Here is an 11,997-nt window from a genome sequence, read left to right as displayed (position 1 = left end):
AGTTTCCCAATCTCCTGTCTCTCCGCAATTAAAAGGCTCCGGTCCTGGAAACCCAGCCTGGTGGTGTCCTTGCACTGGAGCGCACAGTCTGCAGCCCCCGCCAGCTGCGCACAGCTCTCCGGCCGAAACCTTTGTGACTATTAGTCTGGTAAGAAACTAACTTCTTTTTAACTACTTAATATTTGTCTCTTTCTTAAAAGGTTCTTTGCTTGCCTAATAAAAACGGTAACGATGAGCACAGCACTAATTGCAGGCTCTCCATATAACCACAATGATGCTAGCAGGGGGATGTGCCCTGATGTGGGATGTCAAGACATGTGCCCTGATGTGGGATGTCAAGACAACGCTGCATATGTGAATAGTTTTTAAGAAAACTACTTGCAGGTTTAATACTAGCTTCCCTCTATTAAAACGCCTTTGATCCCAAAACACTTATTATTAGTCTGTGTGTTTTGCTAGCTTCTAAAGTGAGTGAGGTGCTTTTCAGAGAGTTATAGAGAGAAAAGGTTACAATCTAAAATCCTCAAACTGCAACCTGATCTGTGTGGGTGGACTCTCATGCTGACTTCAGTGGGACACCACACAAGTGTGACGGTCCAGCTGTGAGGCTCATATTGCAGGATTGCAGCCCACAGAGCAGGTTGTACAAATGGGACCGCTCACAGTGGTAAATTTATTCCCAGTTGCATGGGTTTACTAGAGTTCGCCAAAATAATGTTTCAAAGGAAATTTCACACAATACTTTAATTTCCTTTGAAAATTCTCTGTATTTATTGGCACAATGAATAATTTTGTTTTATCTTGGTGAAAAATTACATGAAAATTTTGAACAAAATGAAAATGTTATATTTGGCATTTTTGACCAGCCCCTACTGTTTAGGGTTGGTGCCCTAGCAGACAAAAAACAATGATGAGATACAATAGCAAATGACTGAGCAGTTAAACTAGCAAAGATTTAAAAAAAAAAAATCTAATGCCTGTTTTTCTCTATTGACCTCTTCCGCCCTCATCCTCGCAACCTAGGTGTTACCATATGAGATCAATGGTCTAATAGCAGATGCTTCAGAGGAAGGTGCATGAAAGCCCATAGTGGACAATTATGGAATGATCTGCCTATAGAGGAAGTTTCTTCCAAGCTTCCATCAGAATGGTACACCAAACCACTCTAAGTACTTCTGTGAGAAAAAGACTAGGAACTAGAGGCCTTTTGAAAAGAGTATATTTTAGAGTGCAGCTTGAAAGAGGAGAGTACATGACCAAAAGGAGTCAGGAAAGCGGGTCCATACAGAGACTACTACGTGAAAGGGGCAAGGAATGGAATGCGGGAGACACACAATGAGGTTTGTCCTGCAGCTTTGGGAAAGGGAAGAGGCTAAAAAAGGACAGAAAAAAAACCACCTTTATAAACTATACAGCAGTGCTCAATTCCTTCACTGGCTTCTACTCTTCATAACAGGCAAAGTGTTTTGCGGCAGGATCTTGCAAGTTTCCGCATCAGGCCTTTAATCCAGACTGTATTGATGGTTGATGATAGGTCTACAAAGACTGCTCCAGTCTTAAATTTCTTCTGGAATCTGGCCTCAATGCGTGTACAAGGGCCAAAACTTGGTTGCAACAACTGCATTTAGTCTGGAATCCAGCTTGTTCTTCGGGGGATCACTGACTCGACGAGAGGACTGACTCTCCAGAGAATGATACATTCCAGGAGTTTGTAGGTAGTGCACAGGAGTGATATCAGCCTATAACTTCCTGGGTTGTCAGTGCGCTTGCCTGGTTTGAGTATGGCAATAACTCTCGCCTCCAGCCAGGCTTTTGGGATGCATCTGGATTCCATGGTTTTGGTGTACAGTTTTGCCAGCCATTGGACTCTCCTGGGGCCTAGTTGATGAAGAAATTCCAGGGAGATACCATCTCTGCTGGCCATCTTTCCTTTCTTCATTGTGGCTAAACTGTCTTTCGCTTCATCTGTACTGATGGCGAGGGGGTCTTGTGGAGGGATTGAGGTCATTGTCCGATGTAGTTGACAATGGATCTTTCGCTTGGTGTTTTTGTTGAGTGGTCCTTTTATGCTCTCCCCGATTTGGAGGCTATGAAGTTGGGCTGGACTTTTAATGTTTGGTATTCTGACAGATTAGCAGCTCCGAGACGTCGTAGTAAGGCCCAGGAGACGTCGTAGTAAGGCCCAAGTTCAGACCTTCAGTGCGTTCAATCCACCGCTGGCATCTGGCTGAATCTAGAGATTCTTAACAGGGCCTTCACAATCTGTAGGATGCCTGACTGGTTGTACTGCTGGTGCAGGTCCTGGATCTCTTTTGTCCAGCAGGGAGTGTATGCTTCCTGGAAGCCCTGGGGGATACTCTTCTTGGCGGCAGCAGTAAGGAGGTCAACGTATCTGATAACATTCTGGTGTCATGGGGATTCGAATCACCACTTTTTTGATGGATTCCCTATTAGCAATACCAGTCAACTCTGGCCAGGTTCCACCGTGGGATTCATTTTGACAGAATCACAGGGATTTTGATGCTGACCTGGATGATGATGGACCTATGTTGTCTGTTGGGGAAGTTGGGAAGTGTTTTGCGGGATGCATGAAGCATACTCCCGCTTTGGTCTTTGGAAACAATGGTGAGGTCCAGATTGTAATCACGTTGCCAGCAAGCAGAGTGGAAAGTTGCTCACTCCTTGGGATGAAAGAACAATTCCAGCTCTTTTGCGGACATCCAGTCCATGGGGTCTTTAGCATCGGCTTCATTTACTTCATAGCCTCACATAGTGTGGTGGCTGGGATTGGTGCAGTTGGGAATGCTGACCTTGACCATTTTGAATTAGGGACTTTATACATGTTAATATGCAGCTCCCCTATCCTGATGGCAATGGTGTCGGTGGCTTCTTTTTTCAGTTGCAGGGGAAAACATCAAAATCTATGATGGTGTTCTTCACATAAATGGCCAGGCTATATTTTGGATAATAGTGGCTAGTCGTGAGGTTGTAACCATGGATACGGTAGCGGCTAGCCTGTTGGTGATTGGTGACATGGGTTTCTTGGTGCGTAAGGACATCAATGTTATGCATCTTCAGCATGTTTGCAAGATACTCGGACTTTGCCCGGGAAAGTCCCTCAATTGTTAAGTTGGGGGATCCTTGTTCCAGAACCTATCTGGCACTCAATTGGCCATGAAGAGGACTATTATGGTGGCTTGAGTTGTTATTCTGAAGACCGGTAGACTGTTGATCGATGTTTGGTCACCGGGTTGATGGCATTAGTCGTGATTTTGATGCTGAGCAATAGGTGGCTACATGTCCACTTGGGCGATGAAGTCAGTTTGCCCCAGTTCCTCAGCAATGGATTGCCACAAGGCTAGTACTCACACAGATGCTTTTCAGTGTTTATACCAGCGACATGCCGCCAATGAAGTCACACAAATTTACATATGTGGATGATCTTGCCCTGGCAACTCAAGTAGCACCTTCAGCAACATCGAGTCCACCATGAACAGGAACCACCAGGGAGGAATATTTCCAGAAATGGAGGCTCAAACCAAATCCTCACAAAACAAAAATCACTGCATTCCATCTTGATAACAGGAACGCTAAGCGCACCCTAAAAGTGATCTTCTGCAGCAACACTGTGTGACATGACCCCACTCCAAACTATCTCAGGGTGAAGAAGGATCACACACTAACCTTCCATGAACATCTGAAGAAGGTAGCTGCCAAGACGAAGGCAAGGGTCAACCTGTTCCAGAAACTGGCAAGCACAAGCTGGAGAGCATCAGTGTTATGGACATCAGTGATGGTCTTTGTGTACTCCATAGCTGAGTACTGTGTACCAGTATGGACCAGAAGTAGCCATACTCGACTTGTTGATGTCCAACTGAACACTGCAATGCAGTGCATCACTGGAACCCTCAAGTCAACCCCAACACCTGTTCTGCCAGTGCTCCCACATCCATTTGCTGCCATGCTGCAACCATTTGGGAATTCCATAGGATTGTGGAAAATGAACATCTTCCCATCCACCAGGACCTTAAAAACGTCCCTTACCACTGCTTGAAGTCATGTAAGCCCTTTTGGACCCATGTATTTAACCTTCATCAATGCAACTTCAACCCCAAAGAGCTTAGAAAGCCGAATGGAGTTCACAAGAAGTCAATATAAACACCTTGTGAAAGACCCAACGCAGAAGATCCCTGGCTTCGATCACCCACAAAGCTCATGGGCAGCCCTAAACCGTATCCACACAAATCCTGGCAGAGGTGGATACTTGCTGCATAAATGAAAATTTTAAAGACTCTCCAATGTCTTGACAGTGGTCACCCAAAACAGACTATGGAACATATAACAACTCAGTGCCCAATTCACAAATATGAAGGAGGCATCACAGTAATATACTCTGCTACTTCAGTCGTAATTATCTTGGTTAACCATCTAAATGTTTGCTGCTCTACATTTATATCAGCCACATGAAGAAGACTCTTCTCTTGCTTCTCTTCATTGTTGAGGCTTTGCAAAATTCTATTCCCACCTACATCTTTTACCTCCTATTTTTCTATGCTGTGTTCATAGCTCATCATTTCTTTTTGACTGCTCCCGTTGCATCACTCACATGCTCTTGCCCCTCTTTAGGCTTGCAACAGCCTCTTGATTAAAGGTTACCTCTTTCTCCTCCTGGTTAAAACGCCCCCCCAAAAAACTGATGTTTCATGGGTCATTCATCCAGTTTCAAAAACCACACCTCACTCTTTGTTCTTTATTGTGTAGTAACCTCTCTTTGATGCAGATCACTTTTATCTGCTGAACACACATTGCCCATTGTACATCACCAGCACTACATGAATAATAATATAATCTACATACTGAAAACACAGCACCGCTGAAACATAGCCACCTTTGGGATGGAGGATGGTGGTCTGGCATAAAACCAACACATAGCACGATATTGTGGTGAGTGGGGAAATTCTGGCCAAGGAAATTTATAAAAAGTTCCCTGGATCTTTAAAATCCATGCAGAGCAAACAGGATATTGGTTTTGAAGGTCTTCTCTGAAAGACCCAACACAGTAAGAGGTATGAAACTCAGTGGGCTGGATTCTACCCTAAGGTGAAGAGAAATGCCATCAAGGAATTTGCCAGACCAAGGGGGTTCCTCTGTTGGCACAGAGCTCTCCAGACATGAGGTCTGTGGCTAAAGCCTGTAGTGCTCCAGTGTTCTTGCTGTTGAAATGCTCCCTTGAGGATTGTTTCAGTCGAGTGTATTGTAATTAGGGTTGCCAACATTGTATTTAAAAAATAAGGGACTGTTTTCTTAGTACCCCACCCCACCTCTCCTCCCGGCATTCTCATTCATATGTATGATCATTATTTATTATCGTTGTTGTTGTTATTAATAATAAGCAGTACTCGCCTACATTCGCCAGGTGTGTTTTGTGCTGCTTTTTGTATCACTCAGCAACTCTCCATCTTGTTGTACAGAGATGATGGCACGTCTCTCGTAATAAAGGATTGCCGGGTACCCTAACTGTAACCAAGTTATTGCGCTGACTGGGTCTGTGCACGTGGCATGTCCATAGACTGCTCCAAAGAGTGTAGCTCCTCCCAGAGGGGAAGTTCTTAGGAAGTAACACTGGGAGGAAGGTCAGGGGAGAGGGTGCTTCCTACTCCGGGAAAGTGAATGAAAGTGTTTTGGAGTCAGCAGCCCCAGCAGCCGTTGGGAAGCTGCCTTTGTCCCCTCTTCAGTCATTGTTGGGCTGATGCCTGCTTGTGCTAACCCACCAAGAAAGAGACCATGAGGTCATACACTGTGTTAGGAGCCGTCTCCCTCCCCACCTTGTTTTTATTGTGGAGTTTCTTTGTGTCTCAGCCAGTGAAGTAGCTGAGCTGCAAAATACCAGTATCAACAGCAAAGAATAAAAACCAGGTGTGGTGGGAGGCAGTGGGAATGTACTGATGGAGGTGTAACCAGGCCAAATTTCAGTGAGTAGCATTGCAACCTGGCTCACCCAGGGTTTCAACACCACCCAGATTTGACCCAAGGCAGCTGGACCAAGTGATGTTGTGATCTGAGAACTCTACTGCTGGTGGCACTAGCTTATGCACTTTGTGAGTAAGAAAGAGGGAATACTTTCCAGATGAGGGAGACCTGGAGTCCCTGGAGGTGGACCAGGTACCAGAATGGGATCCCAGGCAGGGGAGGAAGCCGGAACGCCCCTCCCTCCAAAGAAATATCTGATTTAGCACCACTGGTAAATTTAGCACCATTCTCCAGAGGGGAAGCTGAGAGATTAAGGATCTGATTTTCAGAGCTGTTGAGCATCCACAGCTCCAGCTGCAGTTAAGGAAAGCTGTGGGTGCTCAGCCATTGATAAGCCAGCTCCCAAGTGACTGACCCAAGAACACTCAGGATGTTTATGGCAGAGATAGGAATTGAACTCCTCAGTTCCAGGCTAGTGCCTTAACTATAAGACCATCCTTCCACAGTTGATGCACAAGACCTCAAAAATATAGACTCATAGACTTTAAGGCCAGAAGGGATCATCTAGTCTGACCTCCTGCACATTGCAGGCCATAGAACCTCACCCACCGACTCCTGCAATAGACCCCTATCCCCTGGCTGAGTTACTGAAGTCCTCAAATGATGATTTAAAGACTTCAAGTTACAAAGAATTGACCATTTCACTAGTTTAAACCTGCCAAGTGACCCATGCCCCATGCTTCAGAGGAAGGCGAAAAACCCCAGAAGTCTCTGCCAGTCTGACCTGGGGGGAAAATTTCCTCTTGACCCCAAAAATGGTGACCAATTAGATGTGAGCATGGGCAAGACCCACCAGCCAGACACCTGGGAAAGAATTCTGTGTAGTATCTCAGAGCCCTCCCCATCTAAAGTCCCATCTCTGGCCGTTGGAGATATTTGCTGCTAGCAGTCACAGATTGGCTATATGCCATTGTGAGCAATCTCATCATACCATCACCTCCATAAACTTATCAAGTTCATTCTTGAAGCCAGTTAGTTTTTTTTGTCTCCACTGGTCCCCTGGGACGGCTGTTCCAGAACTTCACTCCTCTGATGGTTAGAAACCTTTGTGTAATTTCAAGCCTAAACTTGTTGATGGACAGTTTATATCCATTTGTTCTTGTGTCAACTTTGGTGCTTAACTTAACTAACTCCTCTTCCTCTCTGGTATTTAACCCTCTGAGGTACGTATTTATTACGTTTCATCACATTTCATGGTACTGCTTTAACGTTAATCGTAGTAACAACACAGCCCCAGCACACTGACATGCTACAGCTGGTGAAGGGATGGTATAATACTTGCATAGCTCACAGGGGTGCTGTGAAACTATATTAGTTAATGTTTGTAACAAAGCATCTTAAGATTCTAGGGTAGAAGGTACTCTAGGAGTGCAAAGCATTATTATTCGTATGCAAGTTAACAACCAACTCCATCTTTGCTCACTGACTCAGTCCTGAGTCTGTAGTGTAAACAACTTTTTTTTTTTTTTTTTTTTTTGGCTTTTACATGTCAAGGCAGGGATATGTGCATGCAAGCTGATGGCAGCAGGTCTCACACTTTGTTCTTTTTTTGTTGAAAGCCCAAATGGTGGTATTTATAGCAGATTTATTAGCCCAAACACCTGTCTCAAATGTTTGCACCTTCTCTGTTTTCACATATGTGCAACACACCGCCCATTCTATCAGTACTCTGGAAAGTCTGTCATATACCCTGAGTGTGTCTTTTGTTGCAGTCTCTTCTGATATTCTCATAAGTTTTTGTGACCGGGGTCCTAGTGGGGACAAGCTATGGTCACTCAATTAGGGTGAACTGCAAAGAATGGGGTAGCCAAACCCCCAAAAGCTGGTGGATATTCCAATACTTAGATTCACCAAGCCAGCATAAAACAGCTTCTTTATTACCTTACTCGTTACTCAGAAGTCCAAACAACACAGTTCCCTTAAAGTGATCCAGCCTCAGGCCTCCATCCACGTACCCACATCAAATATGATGAAAATTTTTGTAAATCTTATTTCATCATATAAAAGAAAAGGTTCTACCAATCCCAAAGGATTGGACACATTACCTCCCAGGTTAATGAATGTTTCAGATCTTACCCAAATACATGCTACAGCCAATTCTTAATAACTAAAATCTAAAGGTTTATTTATAGAGAAAGAAAGAGAGAGAGAAAGGTGAGAGTTAAAATTGGTTAAAGGAATCAGTTACATACAGTAAAGGCAAAGTTCTTGGCTCAGGCTTGTAGCAGTGATGGAATAAACTGCTTGCTTAAGTCAAGTCTCTGGAGTATATCCACAGCTTGGATGGGTCATTCAGTCCATTGTTCAGAGCTTCAGTTTGTAGCAAGGTTCCTCCAGAGGTAAGAAGCAGGATTGAAGACCAGATGCAGAAGATGCAGCTGCCTTTTATAGTCTCTGGCCATGCGGCCTGTGCTTCCTTTGTTTCAAACACAAGCTGCCCAGCACATGGCTTGGAAGCCTTAGAGTTCTCTCCATAGGCATTTCCCAGCATGCCTTTCTGAGTCATAAGGTGTATCTGCCTTCTCTCAGTTGTATAGCTGATGGCCCTTAATGGGCCATCAAGTAGGCTAGGCAGTGCTGGTGCCAAACTGTCTGGGCGTGTCACCCAGAAGCATAGCACAACTTTGAAATACAGACATACATACATATTTATAACTCATAATACAAAGTTGATACAAACATACACAAGATTATCATATCTGTCAAATTATGACATCTTTGCAGATATCTTACTTGGCCTATCTGGCTTATTACTTCGTGGGCGTTACCCAAGAAGCAAACATTTGAAATCCAGGTATAGAGCCAATACTTATAACTTTAAATACAAAAATGATACATGCATACAGATAGCATAATCATAACTGGCAAATCATTACTTTTTCATAGACATCTTACTTGACAACCTTTGTACAATATTTTCTGCAAATATATAAATAGTGATTGCAACAATGATCTATAGTCATATTTTAATCAGATAATGTCAGTTTCATTAAAAGTCAGTGCAAGGAAGGAAGGAGGAAGCTGAGGCACTGAGAAGTTAAATGGCTTTCCTAAGTTTAACTGTGTGAACTTGTCATATCCAACCCCAAGGCCCAGCAGTGTACTGATAAAAACAGTGTATTTTGCATTTTGTTTGGATTCTATTTATATATTTTTCCTTAGTCTTTTTCACAAAGCCTTTGTTATTTGTCAGAACTATTTGTACACAGAGGTATTAGTGGTGACAACTTACATACATGTGGTTCTGTTCTCTTCATGATCTCCCACTGCACAAACTATATTGTTGGCTCTTTGGCCCAGGCAGTTACAATACAACATCCATTTGAATCTGTAGGGGAAAATAAGTAGGAAATATGTAACCAAAATATAATTTAGGCAGGATACTAGGGTTAACACTGATCCTTGTGAAAAGTTGTATATGATTTTTAATAGCCGCAAGTGGTCTGGACCTTTATCTTACATCTCCCCAAAAGATAATGCTTCCAAAGCATAGCACTTTCTGTTCTGTTCTCACACAGCATATTCAGAAATCACTAAATAAAATGAAGACAGTTTTTAATGTCCTGTATTGGGTTACTTATTTTGACCTTGAATTATAGCACAGATGAAGAATATTACCTATATTATCTGTCACAGGTGAGAATATGGATGTGTGCAATCCAGTTTTCCTTCGTGGTTTGATAAATATGTCTTATTGTTCATTCCAGTATTGCTCGCGGTTTTAAAATATATATTTTGGTTAGGGATTTGCAAGGAGGAATATTTCAGAGTGTACAAGATTATTTTTTAACAGTAGGAAACAGTCTTATGGTTAAAGTATGCAGCTTAGCTATTCAGGAGCTATGTGTTTTATTCCCATCTCTACCACTGATTTAGTTACTCTGTGACTGTGAAAAAGTCACTTAACTCCTCTGTGCCTCAGTTTACTCATCCATAAATTATGTATAATGATATTTTCCCACTCTACAGGAGTGTTTTGAGGATTAGTTAATTATTGTAATGTGTTTCGTGATTCTCAGGTGGAAGAAGTCCAAATCATTAAGTGTACAAGAATGTTGGTATAATAATTTTCACTGTTCTCTTGTCCCTTAGCTTTCCTAATTTTTCTTTGTTATGATTTTGCCAGTCTTCTCCAACTGCTTTCCATATTTTTTATGTAATCTCTTCTTTTTGTGTCACAATATTTTACATTTACCAAATGTGTAAAAGTTATTTAAAAGCATATCCTGGCATGGTTACATTCCACATGATCACAAGCTTAATTAATTGGCTGTGGACAAAATATATTATTTTCTGAAATACTCCTTTTATTTATGTTGTAACTCATAGTTTCTTTGAACTGTGAATAAGACCATTTTCAATCTAAAGTTAAAGTGAGGAGTTGGCTGGCAACAGCTCAAGCCACATGAGTGTCTTGTTACTGCCTCTGATTTGCATTTTTCCTATTAGATACACAATTGCTCTGTTTATATAATCACAAGACCCAATACAAACTAACAGTGCCAAGGAAATGGATTGAGATTATTTGAACTGTAGATGTAAGGGGAATGAACAAATTCATTGTCATCTTTCCATGTTATTGTGAGCAAGTCACATAAGACCTGATCCAAAACCCTTTGAGTAAGCAGAAGGATTCCCCTGACCTTCAATGGGCTTCGAATCAGGTCCTTTATCTCCTTGAGTCTCAGTTCCCCATATGTAAAAATGAGGAAATAACAGGAATTGCCATACTGGTCCAGACCCATTGTCTGTCCAGTCTAGTATCCTATCTCCAGCAATGGCCAACATCAGGCACTTTAGAGGGAGAAGCAAAAAACCCGGCAGTAGAAAGATGTGGGATAGTCCCCCACAGGACTCTCTTTCTAATTTCTATTAGTTAGAGATTGACTTAAATCCTTTCGCAGATTGATCTCACCTAGTGAGCGGAGTTGGACTTGGTCTCATCTGTATGTCATTTATCTAGATCATGATAGTAATGTGATGGGGGACAGGGGATGGATCACTTGATGATTGCTTGCTCTGTTCATTCCCTCTGAGGCACCTGGCATTGGCCACTGTTGGAAGACCGGATACTGAGCTAGTTGGACCCAATATGGCCGTTCTTATGGGGTAGCATCACAGAACCAAGGTCTGGGGAAGGACTAGCAGTGGCTTCCTGGCTGAGAGAGAGTTGGTGAAGGCTCCTAGGAAGTGTGGGTGCTTTCACACATGCATGCACATTTCAATTTAATTATAGCTTCTTGCTTTCCACTTATCTTCTGTATCATAATTTAGAACCAGACATCTATTCATTGCACAACTGCAAAGTCCCTTTGAACCGTTACATAAATAACAAGCAGTCACAGAGGCAGGGCTCTAATCTGTGGCAAAAGTGGCTTAAAACACTAAGGGTCATGTGACTGATGAGCACTTGGTGCAGCTGGGTGTGGAGCACTGAACTGTCCACGCTGCCCAATTCTGAGGCTACTCTGAGTGGGCTGATCTCCTGACCAGCTGTCCCAAAGGCCTGTTTTGGCAGCTGGGTTGCAAAAATCCTTTATCAGATTTAACACTGCTAGAAAATGCTAAAAATGAGCAGATATAAAAGATTGTGCAGCTTGTTAAAAGAAGAAACATAAGAGAAGAACTATAGTAAGAGACTCAGAAAGGTAATAGGAGACCAAAGGTAAGCAACAGACAAGGAAGGCAGGGGAGAGGGGGACCTCAAGAGAAAAGCCCTGTGCATCTCCCTGAGGATTAGAAGAGGGAATGGTACCCTGTGAAGATGTCATCCTTCCCTAAAGATATTGGAATAGGGAACAGGCCTAGAACAAGATACCAATTGGACTTAATGTGAAGGCCCTAATTATGTTCAGTGTCTTAAATCTAAGCAGGATGGGAACAATTTTCAAAAGTGATTGCATAAATTATTCATGCACATCTTATATTTGCATGTACAGATGATCACATAGGCATGCAAAATAGGCA

The 11,997-nt window shown here is 42.7% G+C and overlaps 1 protein-coding gene across 1 annotated transcript in view; it reads left to right on the top strand.

The window, feature by feature from the left end:
- Positions 1 to 26: 26 nt before the first annotated feature.
- Positions 27 to 11,997, top strand: part of TTC39B (tetratricopeptide repeat domain 39B) — a 187,324-nt gene continuing 175,353 nt past the window's right edge. The window contains exon 1 of the mRNA XM_007061690.4: positions 27 to 148. The gene's annotated coding sequence lies outside the window, so the exon portion shown is untranslated. The remainder of the gene's footprint in view (positions 149 to 11,997) is intronic.

This window comes from Chelonia mydas, chromosome 5 (genome assembly GCF_015237465.2).
Source record: "Chelonia mydas isolate rCheMyd1 chromosome 5, rCheMyd1.pri.v2, whole genome shotgun sequence".
In the NCBI taxonomy this organism is placed as follows: Eukaryota; Metazoa; Chordata; order Testudines; family Cheloniidae; genus Chelonia; species Chelonia mydas.
The sequence above is the reverse complement of the archived record's forward strand: the minus strand, read 5'-3'. Positions and strand labels throughout refer to the sequence as shown.